This window comes from Saimiri boliviensis, chromosome 19 (assembly GCF_048565385.1).
Source record: "Saimiri boliviensis isolate mSaiBol1 chromosome 19, mSaiBol1.pri, whole genome shotgun sequence".
Taxonomy (NCBI): Eukaryota; Metazoa; Chordata; class Mammalia; order Primates; family Cebidae; genus Saimiri; species Saimiri boliviensis.
The window spans coordinates 12,477,268-12,495,719 of NC_133467.1; the positions used below are offsets into that span (position 1 = coordinate 12,477,268).

The 18,452-nt window shown below is 45.9% G+C and overlaps 1 protein-coding gene across 4 annotated transcripts in view; it reads left to right on the top strand.

The window, feature by feature from the left end:
* Positions 1 to 18,452, top strand: part of ZNF648 (zinc finger protein 648) — a 138,061-nt gene that overhangs the window by 90,565 nt on the left and 29,044 nt on the right. For all 4 annotated transcript variants that reach the window (XM_074390062.1, XM_074390060.1, XM_074390061.1 and 1 more), the window contains one exon: positions 3,682 to 3,788. The gene's annotated coding sequence lies outside the window, so the exon portion shown is untranslated. The remainder of the gene's footprint in view (positions 1 to 3,681; positions 3,789 to 18,452) is intronic.

Here is an 18,452-nt window from a genome sequence, read left to right on the forward strand (position 1 = left end):
AAAAAAAAAAAAAAAGGATTTCAGATGGCAAGTTGGAGATCAAGGGAAGAATGAAAAGCAAGTCAAGAATAAATATGTGGCTGAATCTAAATAAATATCAATCATATAACACAGTAATACAAAGTATGGGGAGTTTAAAATGCACAGAGAATCAAAATTCACAATAACAATGATTGGGAGAAGAAATCAATGAAATTAACCTCTAAAAGAATTAGTAAAAACTAGTAATTAGTAAAAGTAGTAAAAAACGGTCACTTCCCAGTTAATAAATGAGAAAAGTGAAATAATCAAAATTCATCTGTATATAAACATACATATGTGTGTGTCTACATATACCTATGTGTATGTACACACATATACGTATGTGTGTGTTTGTATATACCTACACAGAGGAATGTTACTCAGCCTTTAAAAAGGAGATTCTTCCATTTGTAACAATATGGATGAACATGGAGGACATTATGCTAAGTAACACAGACACAGAAAGAAAAATACTGCTCACCTACATGTGGAATCTAAAAAAAAGCTGAGTGCACAAAAACAGAGTAGAGCGGTGGTGGAATGGGGGGAGGGGGAATGGGAAGTAGGTCAAAGGGTACAAGCCTGCAGTTATGTCGGATGAAGAAGTCTAGAAATATAATGTACAGCATGAGGACTATAGGTAATGATATTATATATTACAAATTTGCTAAGAGTAGATTTTAGCCCCCCCACCCCAACACACACACAACTATAGAAGGTGATAGATAGATTAATTTGCTTAATTATAAGTAATCATTTCACTATCGATATGTATATCAAAACAGCAGGGTATAAACCTTAAATATGTACAATAAAAAGGCACTGTTAGGGATAAGAAAGACCCACTTCATTATGATAAAGTTGAATTCAACAGGAAAATATAATTCTAATTTTCTACGTACTGCTAATATAGCCTCGAAATATACAAAAGAAAACAGAAAAACAAATTCACTATTGCAAGTGGCAGACCTTTAACATACTTCTCACAGCAAATGATAAAACTAGCAGATAAAAATTATTAATCATATAGATTTGAACAGCACAATGAAATGCACTTGACCTAAAGGACACCTACAAGATATTTACACTATAATTGCAGGCTATAATTGTTTTTTCCAAACACACAACGGAATTTCACAGAAATTTGCCATATGGTAGGTCCTAAATAAGTCTCAATAAATGGCAAAATATAAAGTAATTTCAAGTATTTCTCTGGGGAAAAGGTGTCAAAGAGATAACTAAAAAAATCCTCATATGCTTGAAAATTCAAAGAAATCATGATGGAAATTAGAATAAAAAATGTGAAAACATCATTTTCCCCCAAATTGATCTACAGATTCAATGCAATCTCCTTGCCACAACCAAAAAAAGAAAGAAAATAACAATAGTCTTTTTTACTTTTGTGGAAATTGACATGCTGATTCTAAAGTTTTATGGACATGCAAAGGGATAAACATAACCAAGACATTCTTGAATAAAAACAAACTGGCAGGACTTGCTCTACTGGATATTAAAACTCATTACAGGAGGCTGAGGCAGGAGAATTGCCTGAACCCAGGAGGCAGAGGTTGCGGTGAGCCGAGATCCTGCCATTGCACTCCAGCCTGGGTAACAAGAGCGAAACTCCGTCTCAAAAACAAACAAACAAACAAACAAACAAAAACCTCCTTAGTCCGGGCGTGGTAGCTCACTGCAACCTCTGTAATCCCAGCACTTTGAGAAGCTAAGGGGGGAGGATCATTTGAGGTCAGGAGTTCAAGACCAGCCTGAACAACATGGAAAAACCCCATCTCTAATAAAAATACAAAAATTAGCCGGGCATAGTGGCACACACCTGTAATCTCAGCTACTTGGGTGGCTGAGGCAAGAGAATCACTTGAGCCTGAGAGGTGGAGGTTGCAGTGAGCTGAGATTGCAACACTGCACTCTACTCTGGGTGACAGAGTGAGATTCTGTATCAACAATGACAATAACAATAAGACAAATTATAATGGTTAAACTATAGTGTTTAGGATTAACACACAGGTGGTAAAACTACAAAGAAAAGCGAACAAATGATTTCCACAAAAGTCAGAGTAGTTTTTCCTTTGAAGGGAAAGGAGGAGGTCATAATTGAAAGGCATCATAAGGGCCACTTCTAGGATTCTGGTAATGTCTAGTTCTTGATTTTACCCGTGTGTTTGCTTTGTGATAAATCATGGAGCTTGACATTTTTGTTTTGTGCACTCTTTGGTAGGTGAGTAATATAGTTCACAATAAAAAAAGGTTTTACACACACACATTTAACGCCATATATACGTTAAACACCTAGCTTTGTGCCTGGCACAAAATAGATGCTCAAGAACACAAAATTGCTTCTCTTTTACCATTCCTTTTTTCTTTCTAGCAGAGAAAAAAGAAAAATGTGATTTTTCGTAAACACTTTCCTAGTACATGCACAATCTTTCTCACTTTCTTGTAACAATCTCACTGTCATGGCAACTGCAATTAAAGGTGGAGCCTGTGGAGAGAAGGAGAGAGAATGAGCCTAGGAGCCTGAACTTGATTACCTCTGTGCAAGAGGAAATTCTCACTGATAACTGAATTGCTGGAACCCAAAGCCTAAAGTACCCATTAAGGCATAATATGTTGATTGCTGTATATTTTATTTCCCCTTCCAAGACAACATAGCAAAACCTTTGTTTGAAGCTTCCCTTTACTGCAGGTTGCAGTTAATCCTATAATCACTGGGTGAATGTTTATAGAGCCTGACATTCTTTGTGCGTCAGAGAAGCTAGAGGCCAGCAGTGGAGGTATTGTGATGCAGGAAGAATGTAGTTGGGTGGGGTTGGGTGACAGGCACAGCGGGCTGTGGGCTGTGTGGATCCCAGGGGCAGGAATGCTGCAGCAGGATGTCTGTGCCTGCTCTCATGCCTCAGCTCCTTCCCACAGCCACCTGGCATGTTTGGAGCTGGGGTAAAGGCTAATGATACTTGGGGAGAAGATTTCAATTCTATCAGCTGAGAAATCAAAGACATCCAAAAATCAAGGAGGTACCAAAGACCACTTTAAAATGATCTCTGCCCGGGCTCCCCCGACTCTCTGAAGCACACAGCCAACTCGTCTGAAAATTACCAACTTGAAAACATATGAAATAATAGATTTTTGGGTCTGAAAATGATCAACAAGTCTAAAAGGCCAAAAATTGAAAGCACAAAGGGCATGGGGGGCTTATTTTCAGCTGATATTGAAATTTTTCCTTGTGACCTCAAAGGAAATTCTACCTTTAGCAGAGATTTGCTCTGCAAGGGGGATTAGACTAGAATTCCTTATGGACTGGGAAGGAGGTAGAAGACAGGGGAAGGGAATCAGGAGAGGACATCTGTGCCCCATGTTTTTAGACCTGTGGAATTAGGCAAGAGGCATTCTGCTGGTTTGGGAGAAGTGGGAATTTCTGAAGACTAGATTATGTATAATTAATTCACATAGTTACCGGGGACTTACAGCATGCCTGTGCTGTGCCAGGTGCGGGAGTTACACCAGAAAACTGGAGTGGCTGTGTCCCTCACCGCATGAAGTCTATGAACAGAAGGGCAATGGGGCACATTGGTAGACTCCAACTTGGCCAGAGAATTTACAGGCTAAGATAACCTCCAGTTCTTCCATTTCTCTTGTTTGTAGAAGTCTGGCGAAGGGAAACAAAGTGTGGAAAAACAAGAGAAGAAAGCTGTTGTGCTTCTACCTGTCTCCACAAGGACCCCACCTGTACACAGGAAAACACGGACAAGGTAGGAAGTCCTAGCCAGAGCAATTAGGCAAGGGACAAAAAGGTCGGGGTGGTGGGGAGGAGGGGTGTCTGAAAAAAGGATGTCAAACAATCTCTGCCAATGATGCGGTCTTATACCTAGAAAACCCTAAAGACTCTTTCAAAAGACTCATTGATTTGAGAGATGAATTCAGTAAAGTCTCAGGTTACAAAATCAAAGTATGCAAATCAGTGGCACTGATATACATCATTAAAGACCAAGTTAAGAATCAAATGAAGAACTCAATCCCACTTACAATAGCTGCAAAAAGAAAAACAAAAAACAGACCATAAACACAGACACAAACTTAGGAATGTACTTAACCAAGGAGGTGAAAGACCTCTACAAGAAGAACTACCAAACACTGATGAAATAAATCATAAATGGCTGGATGTGGTTCCTCACACCTGCAATCCCAGCACTTTGGGAGACTGAGGCAGGTGGATCACCTGAGGAGCTGGAGACCAGCCTGGTCAACATGGTGAAACCCCGTCTCTACTAAAAATATAAAAATTACCCGGGCATGGTGGCAGGTGCCTGTAATCCCAGCTACTTGGGAGGCTGAGGCACAAGAATCACTTGAACCTGGGAGGCAGAGCTTGCAGTGAGCCGAGATCATGCCATTGCACTCCAGCCCGGGTGACAGAATGAAACTATGTCTCAAAAAAAAAAAAAAAAAAAAAAAAAAGAAAGAAAGAAAAGAAATCATAAATGATACAAACAAATGGAAAAACGTCTCATGCTCATGAATTGAAACAATCAGTATTGTGAAAATGACCATACTGCTCAAAGCAATCTACAGATTTAATGTAATTCCTATCAAACTACCAATATCATTTTTTCACAGCATTAGAAAAAGTAATCCTAAAATGTATATGGAATCAAAAAAGAACTGGAATGGCCAAAGCAATCCTAGATAAAAAGAACCAATCTAGAGGCATCACATTACCCAACTTCAAATAATATTACAAGGATATAGTAACCAAAACAACACGGTATGCTATAAAAGTAGACATATAGACCAATGGAATAGAATAGAGAACACAGAAATAAAGTCAAATACTTACAACCAACAACCGGTATGTGTTTTCGGATTTGTTGACATTTGACAAAGACCAGCAAGGAAGACAAAAACATGTACTATTTAATAAATGGTGCTAGGAAAATTGTATTGCCATGTAGAGAATAAGGAAACTGGATCCCTATCTCTAACCACATATAAAAATTAAGCTGAATTAGGAGACTTAAATTTAAGACCTGAAACCATAAAAATTCTTGAAGAAAATCTAGGAAAACCTCTCTGGACATTGGCCTATGCAAAGAATTTATGACTAAGACCGTAAAAGCAAATGCAACAAAACAAAACCAAAACTAAATAAATGGAACGTAGTTAAACTAAAAAGCTTCTGCGTAGCAAAATAAATCATCAACAGAGTAAACAACCTACAGGATGGGAGAAAGTACTGGCAAACCCTACATCTGACAAAGGACTAATATCCAGAATCCACAAGGAACTCAAACAAATCAGCAAGGTAAAACAAAAACAAAAACAAGTCCCATTACAAAGTGGGCAAATGGCATGAACAAACATTTTTCAAAAGAAGATATACAAATGGCCAAATAACATTAAAAAATGCTTGACATTCTAATAATCAGGGAAATGCAAATTAAAACCATGATGAGATACCACCTTACCCCAATCAGAATAACCATTATTAAAATATCAAAAAAATCAGTAAATGTCAGTACGGATGTGGTGAAAAGGGAATGCTTCTATACCATGGAGGGCAATGGAAATTATGACAACTTCTATAGGAAACAATATAGAGATTTCTCAAAGCACTAAAAGTAGATCTGCCATTCAATCCAGCAATCCTGCTACTGGGTATCTACCTAAAGGAAAAGAAGTCATTACATCAAAAAGACACCTGCACATGTATGTCTATAATAGCACAATTCACAAGTGCAAAGACATGGAATCAACCTAAGTATGTATCAAGTGGTGAGCAGATAAAGAAAATATGTGTGTATGTGTGTGCATGTGCGTGTGTGTGTGTGTGTGTGTGTGACCCTTGGCAATCTTCATTCCTCACCGATTCCTCATTAGCAAAGCAGCAAAAACCCTCATCACGGCGATTCCAATTCCATTACTGTCATCGTGCTCATTGCCAAATTTATGAGCATTACATTATAAGCGTTACTAACGTGTCGTCTGTAATCCTTCTATGTGACGCCATCTTCAATACTTACGAAATGCTTTAAACCAAATTACAGCAAAGAGAACTTTAACATTTAGAGGGGGATATGTGGAGCTGTCTTCTTTCACAAAGCAAACTCGTTGTTCTCACATGGGTTCTCACAGATGGTCCATAGGCGCCTTGGGTAGGACCCTAGGCGGTGTGAAAAGCTAAGCAAAGCAGAGATTTTCTAAGCCCTCGAGTCTGGCAGGACTGCAGTACACAGATGTGCCCTGGTCATAGACTGCTGCATGAGGGGATCTTACTCTCCAATGTGTAAGTCTTTTTGCCGTTGAGTTGTAGAATTATTAAAGACTGGAATCGCCACGATTCCTTTTTATTTCTCCCTGGATACCTAGAACTAATTCTGGGTGTTCACTAAATTCTTGTCCATAGAACAATTCAACAGATATCCACCAAATGTTTATTGGATGGATCCTGTGTGACAGGCACTGTGCTAAATAAACAGATGTTTTTAAAGGTCCAAGGAACTCCCCAGGCAGGTGCTTTCTATGACAACACTGTTATCAAATGCTTTTCAGAACACAGCCCGTCAGATCTTGGTTTATTCCTAGAATAGCTGCACCCTTGAAGTGACAGAGGAGGGCGGAAATCTCTGCCTTCACACAGGCCAGCTCCAGCCCAGTGTCTATTGAGGGTTGGGCCAGTCTTTGTCCAAGTGATTCACGTTCTGCTGCTCAGCTCAACAGGCTAGAAGCAAGTTACTGCCACAATTTGTATGGACGAGTAGGGGATCAACGTCACTCAAAGACAAAGCTTAAGGGTTTTACTGGTTTATTGTGAATCGAATTGCTTTTTGAAATTCTGGTAGTGAGAGGAGAAAGTACAATGGGAGGGATAGGGTGTTAGAAAAGCAGGTAGGGAGAGTTAAGTGAGGGGAGCATTTCAGAGTGACATCAAAACTGTGTCAGGTGTCCTCTTGAATGGTTGTGAAGGTCAGAGCAGCACTTACAAACTTTGTCCCTTTGATAGAGGGAATGAAACAGAAAACTTGAATGTGGTTCTTATCATGGCTGTTCTTAGAAAACAATCCTAGAAATGCCTCCTGTTGGCCAACCTGGTTCTTGCCCCACTTTCAGAGTTCTGACCTGTAGATACCCGCGCAGACCCAGGCAGGCTCTATGCAGACAGAATCGCCTCCTGCATGTACTTTCCAGGAAGTCAGGTATTCAGAAACAAGGTACAGCATCCTCTGAACCGGTACTGATGTCCTGAAAGCTGCGGCCAGGCCAGGGTCTTGCTATGCTGACCACAGATTTCCTGGAAAGCTGTTGTCCCGCCTGCAGAATGCCAGCAGAGTGGCTCTGCAGATGGCTTCTCTCTGGCCTCCTCTCTATCCATGTCCCAGGGCGAAGTGGCCTTGCAGCTGAAGCCTGTAGACACTCAATCTTTGCTCTGACCCTCTTCTGCCCGCAGTGATCACCTCCTGCTAGATCTTTGCAAGGATTCAGACCTTCCCTGAACCAGAATTCATTGTGGCATTGGCAGAAACCTGAATCTCTATACCCCAAATGGAAGGAGGAAAAGGTCTTGTGGTACAGCAGCCGTGGCTCCCTGAATCAGGTTGGCTTTGGAGAGAGCCAGGGCCAAGAGCCTTCTGGGACAGGGCGTGAGGAATACCTCTCTTACTCCCTATGGGATGCCATGGTCAGGGATACCTTCCCTCCATAAGGCATGGAGAGATTAGAAAATTCTCCCTTGACCTCTCTGCTGCCTCAGAGTGTGAGCATCTTCCTCGTCCTCTGCCACAATCCACTGCAGCAAAGAGCCACACTCCCTCCCCACCTTTCTCTGGGGCTATTTAGCCTGGAAACAAGACTATCAATGAAGTAACACAGCCAATTAAATTCCAGAGCTGGGAACCTCAAAATCTCAAGAGTTAGAGAGCCTGTTGAGGCCATCTATTGTTACCCCTCGCAGCTGCAAGCGTACTGCACCACCAGGCTGAACGACAGTCTTTTAGTTTTGTTTTGTTTTACTCTTCCTAATAAAAGAATCATGTTTCCCTTTCTCTGGGCTACAGATTCTCAGTGGCTTTAGGCATTCCTTATAAGATATGACACCAGGTAGGTGGCCAGCCATGGTCTGGGGCATACAAAGATGAATAAGACAGAACAACTGGCTAGAGAAATGAGTCCAGTGCCCCAGGTGCTCTGTAGAGCCACGTGCCAAGTACCGTGGGAAGTTCAGGGAAAGGTGCAGTGTGCTACAGCAGGAAGGATTCTCAGAGTGCCTGATGTCTGAGCTGGGTGCCTGGAAGGAAGGATAAATGGGTTGTAGCAGATGAGCCAACAGGAAGAGAAACTAGACTGATTCATTTCTTTCTTTCTTCCTACATTCCTTCCTTCATTAACTCAACCAGTTTTTCCGGAGTACATGTTTTGTGGCAAGATCTGTCCAAACGAAAAAAAAAAAAGAAAGCATTGTCCCTGGCTTCGGCTAGCTTGCAGTCTAGTTGTGATGTAAGTAAGAAAAAAGGCCAGAATACATAGTGAGGTAAGGCAGGACCAACACAGGGAAAAAGTAGATGTTTTGAGAGCCCATGGAAGGCACTAACTCCACAAATGAAAGCATGGTGTGAGAACAAGTGTAGTCAGTTGGGGAACAGGGTGGTCAGAGCCTAGAACCCAACAGGAGGTTAGAGAGAAATGAGGCTGGAAAAGACAGAACATGAAGAGTCTTGGGTTTTATTCCTTAGGCAGTGGAGAAAAAAGCATTGAAGACTTTAAACAAGTAAGTGATATGATCCTCTCACTTGTTTAAAGTCTTTAATGCTTTTTTCTATTTTTGTCCAAGGAAGACAACTCTGGGGGCAGTGTGGGGAACTGGTGGGAGAGACGAGAGGTGGAAGCAGGAAGACCACGTTGCAGCGGTTATCATGGGTTCTGATTTTTCTCCTGCATGTACACCCCAGTATGTCAATTTCCCTCTTTGAGCATGATGCCAGAATGGAATAAAACATTCGAGGTGTGAACTGACTAGCACAGAATGCCATAAGATAGTTAATTATTATAGATAACCCTCTTATGTTATTGTGGTAGGGAAGGCTATAGATTTTGATAACATATCACAGTTCTGCTTTGTATGGAACTTATTATCAACATAAATTCCTGGGCCACATTCTCATTTACTGTGGCCAAACACTGGTTCTCTCATCTGACATTTGGATATTCAGTTATTGGTACCAAAGTGCAGGAATTCCCATTCGTTCTTGTTCAGTGTCATTTTGTTAGCTCTGTCCATTCATCTAATCCACCAGAATTATTTGGGATCCTGCGTGTTTTGTCACTGTATATCTTGCCTAGCTTTGCAGCATCTGCAAATTGAAATATTCCCATGATGCTCTTATTTGATCCCATTTTTTTGTCCAGGCCGTGGAGAGGATGGAGTATTCCATTTATAAATTCAATAAAGCTGCTTCATAAGACACCATATTGCCATCATGTTCAGACATAGCAGAAGAATTGAAGAATCTTTTCCCCGCCCCCGCTCCGCCACAAATACTGGACAAATGATGGCATTGTTCGGGACGATTTGTTTTTCTTTTTCTTTTCTCTATTTTTTTGAGATGGAGTCTCGCTCTGTCACCCAGATTGGAGTGCAGTGGCCTGATCGCAGCTCATTGTAACCTCCACCTCCCAGGTTCAAGTGATTCTCCTGCCTCAGCCTCCTGAGTAGCTGGGATTACGGGCACACACCACCATGCCAGGCTAATTTTTGTATTTTTAATAGAGATGGGGTTTCACCATGTTGGTCAAGCTGGTCTCAAACTCTTGACCTCGTGATCCGCCAACCTTGGCCTCCAAAAGTGTGGGGATTACAGGCGTGAGCCACTGTGCCCGGCCGTTTGGGACGATTTGTAAATAAAAAAATGTGCTTCATCTGGCAAAACCTGTTCTTGGTGACTCAGCCTTGAATCCTGGTCAGCACCAGTTTCCAGATGCTCATTCCTTCTCTTCTCAACGTCTGAACATTGGAATACACTCGAGCTTGGTCCTCGGACTTCCTCTTTGTAAGTTACTTTAGTCCTTTGTTAACTTTAGTATTCTCGTAGATGTACGCCTCCAAGCTTGGCCTCTTCCTTGATCTCCAGATGCATGAATCCAACCACCTGCCAGATTTCTCTTCGTGGATATTAAATCTAAATCTCAACTGCAACATGTCTAGAAACAAGCTCCTCATTTCTTCCTGTCCCTTAAATTTGTGTCTGCACCCCTGTAGCCATCCCTTTTCAGTTAATGGCCATGCCATCACTCCAGCTGCTCAGGCCAAAATCCTTGGAATTAGCCTTGACTCCTCTCTTTTTCTCGTATCCTCATTCATTCTATTAGCAAAATCCAGTTGCTTCCATCCAGCGTTTGACTGCTTGTGAGACCATGTCTCAGCATCCCCATAGCCACCAGCCCGGTCCCAGTCATTATCACTGCACAGTTTATTACAACAGGCCTGCTGCCTTCCGCTGTAGCCTCCCTTCAATCTATTTGCAACACACAGGGAACCTGTTAAAATGCAAACCAGAGCGTGGCACTCCTCTGGTCAATGGCTGCCGTCTCTCTCTGGGTCACAATGCTCCTTACAAGGGCCTTCACATCCCTGCCTGATCTGGCCGCCTGCTGTCTCTCTGACCCCCATCTTCTATCCACAGGCGACACACTGGGTACACGCCCCTCTTGGGCTCTCCGCAGTCACGCTTCCTTCTCCAGAGAGCCACTCATCTTTGGATTTTGCTAAAAGCTCTTCTTGTCACAAAGACTTTACCCAACTTCTCTCTTTAAAATGGTCACCCTGTCATTCTAACGTTATGCCTTCTCCTGCCCTGCATGGCTTCCCTTGCTATCTGCTAGCAATACATATATATTTCCTTGTTTTTATTTATTTATTTATTTATTTTGAGACGGAGTTTCGCTCTTGTTACCCAGGCTGGAGTGCAATGGCGTGATCTCGGCTCACCGCAACCTCTGCCCCCTGGGTTCGGGCAATTCTCCTGCCTCAGCCTCCTGAGTAGCTGGGACTACAGGCATGCACCACCATGCCCAGCTGATTTTTTTTGTATTTTTAGTAGAGATGGGGTTTCACCATGTTGACCAGGATGGTCTCGATCTCTCGACCTCGTGATCCACCCGCCTCGGCCCCCCAAAGTGCTGGGATTACAGGCTTGAGCCACCGTGCCCGGCTATTTCCTTATTTTTAAAAATTATGTCTTCCTTGATTAGACCTACTGCATGAAGAAGGCATGACTTTCTGTTTATTTGGTTCAGTGCTTGATGCCCAGGCCCCAGCGGAGAGCCTGACATTTAGTAGGTCCATAACAATATGTCAACTAATCATGGAGTCGGAAGTGTTGCCTGGCACTGACAGCGCTGAGAAAAATTCACTTCTTGCATTTGAAAATTGCAATGTATTTGTTCCTCTATTTTCTAGACTTTCCTGTGGTCGCCACGATGTTTTATAGATCGTATCACTCCCAGAAGATCAGCCGCGTCACAGTAGCAGCAGCGGCAAGAGCTAACAGTTACTGAACACTGAAGAGGTGTCTGCATCCTATTTAAATCCCTAAACAATCCTGTGAAGTAGGTAATATTTTATCCGCTTACTAGGTGGAAAAACTAAGGCACAGATTGATTAGGTAATTTTCTCAAGATCACACAGCTAGCAAGTGTCTGAGTCAAGACTCAAACTCAGGTAGTCTAGCTCCAGGGCTTATGCTCTTAAATGCCTGCATCTACACTAATCTCTCCTAAAGATTCTTTAGAACTCTAATGTCATCCATTTGGGCTAGAATATTTTATTGAATTTGAGGAATAAGTTTTCTTCTTGTACCCTCCTCATTCTTCGGAGATTCCAATGCCTTCTATTCAAAACTCCCTTTCTTTTCTTAAAATGATTCTCTGTGACAAAAAAATTGGAAGCAAAATAAAAACGGGTAGGAATGTCTCTTCTGTAACTCAGGAACACCCCACCATCCATCCCTAGGGACAGACCTAAGACTTCTTTGTTCTTCTGCTCAAACAAATCTTTAAAAAGGCTGCTGTGTTAATGTTTTTCTGATATCTTGGTCCAGCATTCTTAAAATGACTCTTAAGCTCTCCATCAGTCTTCTATTTTTATGTTGGTTTTGGTCAATGGCTACTCTTCCCTCTTTTCGTACATGTTTTCTTTAAGGCTGAGCTCATCCGAGTTTCTTGAGTAGCCACTTGGCCTATTCATTTGCTTATGTTTATTAAGATGACCTTTCCAGATTTCTCTCGCTCTTCTTCCATTTCAGGAGCAGCCGAGATCACACCACTAGAACCCCCTTCTCAAATGCCCCTCAGGGGGCACTCCTATTTGGTTGATTCTACCACAGTCATGTTCCCTGTCCAGTGTGGAGGTGGTATTGGGAGGGGCTTTCCAGCAGGGGTAACATTTCCCAGTCCCATTTATGATGGGGGTGGCTGGTGGAGTTGTGGCCAGTGGAATGCAGGCAGGAGTGATATGTACTGCTTCCAGAACTAACCAACACACCTTCCTGGCTCTCCACACCCTCTCTGCCTCATCTGCTGGCCGGTTGTCTACACTCCAGCTAATCTTGGAAGCTGCGTGTTGCATATGGCAGTGCCTCCATCAGCCTGGGTATCTGAGTAACTCCTTTCCAGATTGCGTTTTGCAGAGTAAGAAGTAAACTTCTATGGATGAAGCCATCAGGATTTGAGGATTTGCACAGCACAATAGCTAGGATATGTTAACTAATACGTATTCTATGCCAATTTTTTCTATGAGCCTACTTCTCCTCTTTAGAGAAGCTGCTCTCCTAACATCTGATCATTCCCCAGAGACCATATTCAAACCCCAAAATTGGAGCTGACAGGTTCTTATTTTTCATTATTTTATGTTTGCTGTTACTTCTGGGGCTTGCAATGAGAGCAAAGATTGGATAACAGGGCTTCTGGCCTGGAGACATGAGATGGAAATCTGGTTAACCTTTGGGCCTCCATGTGGGGTTTTCATGGATTTCACGTTCACACTTCATCTGGCGTCTGAGACTACTGAGAGCAGGCTTCTCTTCCCGCCACTGCTAGCTGTGTGGGCAGGTAGGTGCATGTCCCCAGGAGCCTCCTGGTCTTCCCTTCACAAGCGATCCTTCCCCATCACACCAAGTCCACCTCGCAGTGTCCCTCATCGGGCTTTCTGCTTCTGGGAGAGAGCACTGTCCAAGCAGCAAACAAAAAAAATGAAGAAAGGTAGAGGCGGCTCGCTAAGCACCTGGGTGGAGTAAGGGACTACCTGGACCCTATCAAGAGGGAGAGAAGAACAGGCAGGGAGAGGGTTGAGGGAGGGGCCCGTGTTTGGTTCTTCCTGTGAGGAAGTCTGGGACACATGCCAGGCTGTGCCAGAGACTTCATTCCACCCTTAGGCCAGGCCAAGGACCAGGCACTGGTCCCTTCTGCATCTGAGGCAGCAAGAAGCTGCTGGCGGCCGTCACTGAGGGCTTGATCTGTGCTTTGTGCCACCTGTGTGCTGTGATGACAGTCCCAGCATTCCCAGGACAGAAGGAGTGTAAGAGCAAAGTCCAGAGGGAGGAGAAAGCGGAACCAGGCTGGCCAGACTCTCAGCCATAGAAACCACTTCCTAGAAGGCGCAGTTCAGGTGCAAAAGAGACCTCAGGGTGAGGCTTTTTGGGACGGGGGTGTGGCCAGCAGCCCTGGAGCCTAGGGCAGCTATTGGTTGTTTGATATCAGCTTTATTTTTCCTGTATAAAATGGAAATGTGGCAACTAGTTTGTCCTATTTGGAAGTCATATTAAATAACAATAAACACTTACTTCTGAAGCATGTTTTAAGTGCCAATCCCTGTTCTGAGTGCTTTAAACAAATTAACTCAGTGAATCCATAAACAAATTCTGTGAGGTGGATGGTATTCTAACCCTATTTTACAGATGAGAAAATTGATGTCTATGGAGGTGAAATATCTCGTCTGGGATGCCACAAGTAGCCTGAGGTGGCATAACGGGTTTAAAACCACAGAGTTCTGGCCCCTGAGTCCACGCGTTAGGACCCCAAAGAGCAGGGCTGACCAACACTTACCGAGGGAGGGCAGGTGGAGAGAAAGGCTTGCATCTAGCCGAACATACAGCGGACACTAATTGCATCTTGCCCCTCCTCTTCCTGGGGGTTGCCCTGCTGGGATTCCAGAGGGCAATCTTCCTGGGGGTTTCAAAGAAGGAGGTGGCTTTTGTGTGATGGCAAAACACTGAATTAGAAATGACAAGACCTGTGTGTCAGATACCTTTGTGGTTTTAGCCAAGTCACTTAAGCAATTTGACTTTTAATTTCTGCATCTAGGCCGGGCGCGGTGGCTCATGCCTGTAATCCCAGCACTGTGGGAGGCCGAGGCCAGCGGATCACAAGGTCAGGCGTTCGAGACCAGCCTGGCCAACATGGCAAAACCCCGTCTCTACTGAAAATACAAAAATTTGCTGGGTGTGGTGGTGCATGCCTGAATTCCAACTACTCAGGAGGCTGAGGCAGAAGAATCGCTTGAACCTGGGAGGCAGAGGTTTCAGTGAGTCGAGATCACGCTACTGCATTCCTTAAAACGTGGGTGCAGAGGTGGGCGGGAAACACCACTGGGATGTGCCCGTGAGGACGAGCCCAGAGAGAAGAGCTGCGACTTGTTTACCAAAAGGCATTGACGCTCAGCGCTCCGTCTTCCATGGGAATTCACCCAGCTCTGCGCAGCAGATCTTACTACCTCTGCCCTTCCCAGTTCCTACCCCATGAAAGGGCATCTGAAGACGCTGACATCAGAAATGGCAAGTCAGGACACACAAGAGTGCCACCAAGCTTCCTGCTGCCCCACCTAGCCTCTGCAGCCACCTCCTGCAGCCCCGGCCACAGGCCTGACTTTGGTAGACTTGAAGTAATGCCCCAGTTTTGCCCTGGGCTGGGACTGCGGCCTGGGGCAATGAGGGTGGCTGTTTTCCTCCTGTGGTTGCCCTCCTGGTTACCTCAGTGACTCATGGAGGCAGTGGGCCAGCCTGAGGCTCTAATCCAGATGTCCAGATCTGCCCAGGAGCTATGAGGGAGGAGCCTGCTTTTCTGCTCTGAGCTCATCAGTGTGGCCTGATAAAGGCTACAGAGAGGCCTTCAAGGAGGAAGAAAGAAAAAGCAGGGAGATCAACTATTTTTAGCCAGAGATCCATCAGCACGTAGAGAAAGAGTACATTCTCCTAGGAAAAAGCAAGGCGTGCTCTGTCCTCAAGATGCCATTTTTCCCAGGCAATAGAGGCAAGGCCAGATAAACCATGGAGGAGCAGAAGATGAGCTTGTGGCTCCCGTCCCTGGCACCCACACCCATCCTCAGGGGCTGCAGCTGGGCTGGCTGAGAGGGTAATCCCTGGTTCAAGCTTTCCATGTCTTATGCAAACTGAGAAGGAAGCCCTGAGAATATGGGTTGTGCATGCAGGGTGGAGCTGCCCAGGTGGAGAATAAGGTTTTTCACCCACCTCGTGGGCCCTCCTGCTGCCTCCGCCCTGCCTGTCATCTCCTCAAAACACCCCGACCTCACTGAGCAAAGGCCCCAAGCTTTTCATGGAGGAGCAGCAGCTTGCAATAGCCCTAGAACCTGGAGATAACATCTCCCTTGGGGTGGCAAGGAAAGGCAAGGGTGCTCAGGAGGGTGCAAAAGTCCTCAGGCCACAGCCAGAAGTTCTGCCCCTGTGCTCCACCCCCTGCTGTGCCCGCTTCGTTTCAGGGTGTTGCTCTGCTGTGCTGGCGTCAGCCTTGGCCACACTGCAACTGCTTCAGGCAGAAGGACCAGGGTGGGGCCCTGTGTCCACTCAGAGCATTTCTGCCTCCAGCCCTCTCAGTCCTTGTCCTTCATGTCCTTTCTTGGGGTGAACTGGATTCAGGAGAGAAACCCAGGCACTACGTCTGTGGTCAGTCCACACACTCCAGGACGTTGTCTTGGCGATCAGCCAGGGGCACCCACAAAATGCACTGCGGTTCACGACTGGCCTTTCCCACCCACAGACCACCTTCATTCCACCCTAGATAGCGCAGCACTGACTCTACTTAAGGACTCTATGATAACATGCTGGTGACTTTCACCGAGGAATGGAATCCATCCTTCAGGGGCCTCCTTCCTGCCTCCGCGAGGAAGCCTTCCTGTTCCTTCCTGTCAACCCCGAGGCGCCACCACCTTCTCCGTCCCGTCATGCACTCACACTAGTTAACATCCACGGCTCTCTTCCCCTGCACTGTGGGCTGGGGTGGGATGGAACAGGGTGCCCTCGATCCCTGAGCTGCTTCCCACGCGGAGGTATGGTATATCCAGAAACAGCCATCACACAGGGTTCCGTGAGAGATTCCAGGAAAATGCGCAGGCTGCAGGAGCCCCCAGGCAGCATCTGAAAAATGACTTCCAGAAAGGCACAGGGTTTGGATGGCAGGGTCAGGAGAGGAAGGACTTTCTGGCAGAGTGGAGATGGGACCCCCCGGGAGCTGGCCCCGCCAGAGCGGGTCCCCACCAGACCAGCCTCCCAGTGGGAGCCCTGGACACCCGGGCTCTCCTCCCCCGGGCTTCACTCTCCTTGGCCACTTTCTGCCCAGCGCCATCCGTGGGCAGTGACCTGGGGAGGCTGCAGGAAGCAGGGACAGCAATTGAGTCACCTGTTGTTAAAACCAAAAGTCCGACCCCCAGCCGAGATTTCCCACTTGGGGTAGCCCTGCCAGCGTGTGCCCCCCGTCGAAACCAAGATGCCCCCGTGGACCTCACTGTCACATAGGACTCCTGAAAATACCGCCTGCCCTATAGGAGACAGCGCGACTGTGAAACGCTCCTCAGCTTCCCTGCCGCTTACCCAAGAGTTGGGTTGAAGCTCAGCCTGGGGCGCCACCACTGGGGTGGGGTGGGCTGTGTCACGCCGGCCACCCACACCAAGGCTGAAGACAGGAGGAGAAGGAGAGAGGGGAGTGCCCGCTGGGGGCCACGTGGCTGGGCCCAGGAGGGCACTGTTTGTCTCTGTAACCTAGCAGCCGTCTCTGGCTGGTCTCCTAAAATACCTTGGTCAGCCTCCCAGCAGGAGTGCCCAGAGGGAGAGAAGGAGGCGTGCGCTAAGGTCGGCACTAGGTTTTCATCATGGATAAAATCATTTCTGTGATTGAAAGGCAAGGCCTTGGGAAATTAGTCGTACAAGGGGGAATTGTGACGGCCTCCGTCAGAATCACCTGGGGATTCCGAGGAACCATCCAGGAGATTCTGATGCAGGGATTCTAGGTTGACGCCTGCGTCCCTTCTCTCCCTCCCTCCCTCTCTTCCACTCTTCCCTCCTTCCTTCCTCATGCAAGGCCCGTAGGAAGCTTAGAATAAGAACATGTGGGGCTGAGTGTTGTGGCTTACGCCTGTAATCCCAGCACTTTGGGAGGCAGAGGCACGAGGATTGCTTGAGGTCAGGAGTTCGAGACCAGCCTGGCCAACACGGTGAAACCCCGTCTCTACTAAAAATACAAAAGTTAGCCAGGCATGGTGGCATGTAACTGTAATCCCAGCTACTCGGGAGGCTGAGGCATGAGAATCGCTTGAACCTGAGAGGCGGCGTTTGCAGTGAGCTGTGATCATGCCATTGCACTCCAGCCTGGGCAACAAGAGTAAAACTCCGTCTCAAAAAAAAAAAAAAAAAAAAAAAAAACCACGTTGGATCCACACATGGCCATGGGTCCCTACTGTGTGCAAGGCGGCCGGCATCCTGGCCCTCTGAGACTGGCCTAGAGGCGGCCTCCTCCTCTGCCTCCTAGAGCTGGAGAGGCAGCATCTTTTGCCTCTGTCCTGCTGGAGGGAGACCCTCATTCAAGTGGCGATGCTGCCACCTCCTGGTCCGTCTTAGAACTGTTCCCCACTCTGAATGCTTGGTGTAGATCGAGGCAGGGAGCAGGGAGAGGCCACCCTGTCCTCCATCTCTGGCTCTGCCTTTGAATATCCTCTTCTAAGAAGTGCAGCGTCCCCCAGACACGCACCTCTTTGGGTGCCTTTCGTCCTCCCTGGAAAGCCATCAGTCAACAGGCAGCTCTCGCTCACCCACCACCTTGCCTTAAATTCAGTGCAAGTCAGCACGTGTTTGGGGAGCACTGGATTTGAGGCAGGCAGGGGCTTGCAATACGCAGGACGCTTTTGCAGAAGGGAGTCAGAAGTGGGGGGATTCGTGAATATGGATAATTTCTATCTGCGGTGATGTCTGAGCTGAGTCCTGAAGGATAAGCCAACGTTAACCAGTTGAAAAACGGGGAAGATTCCAGGTAAAAGGACCAGCAAGACAGGAATTGTGGGCCTTTTTAATAGAAACTTAATTGCTATATGTTTTAACCCACCTCTTTGCTGCCCCCAGGAGGAGAGACTACACACCTTTCCCCTC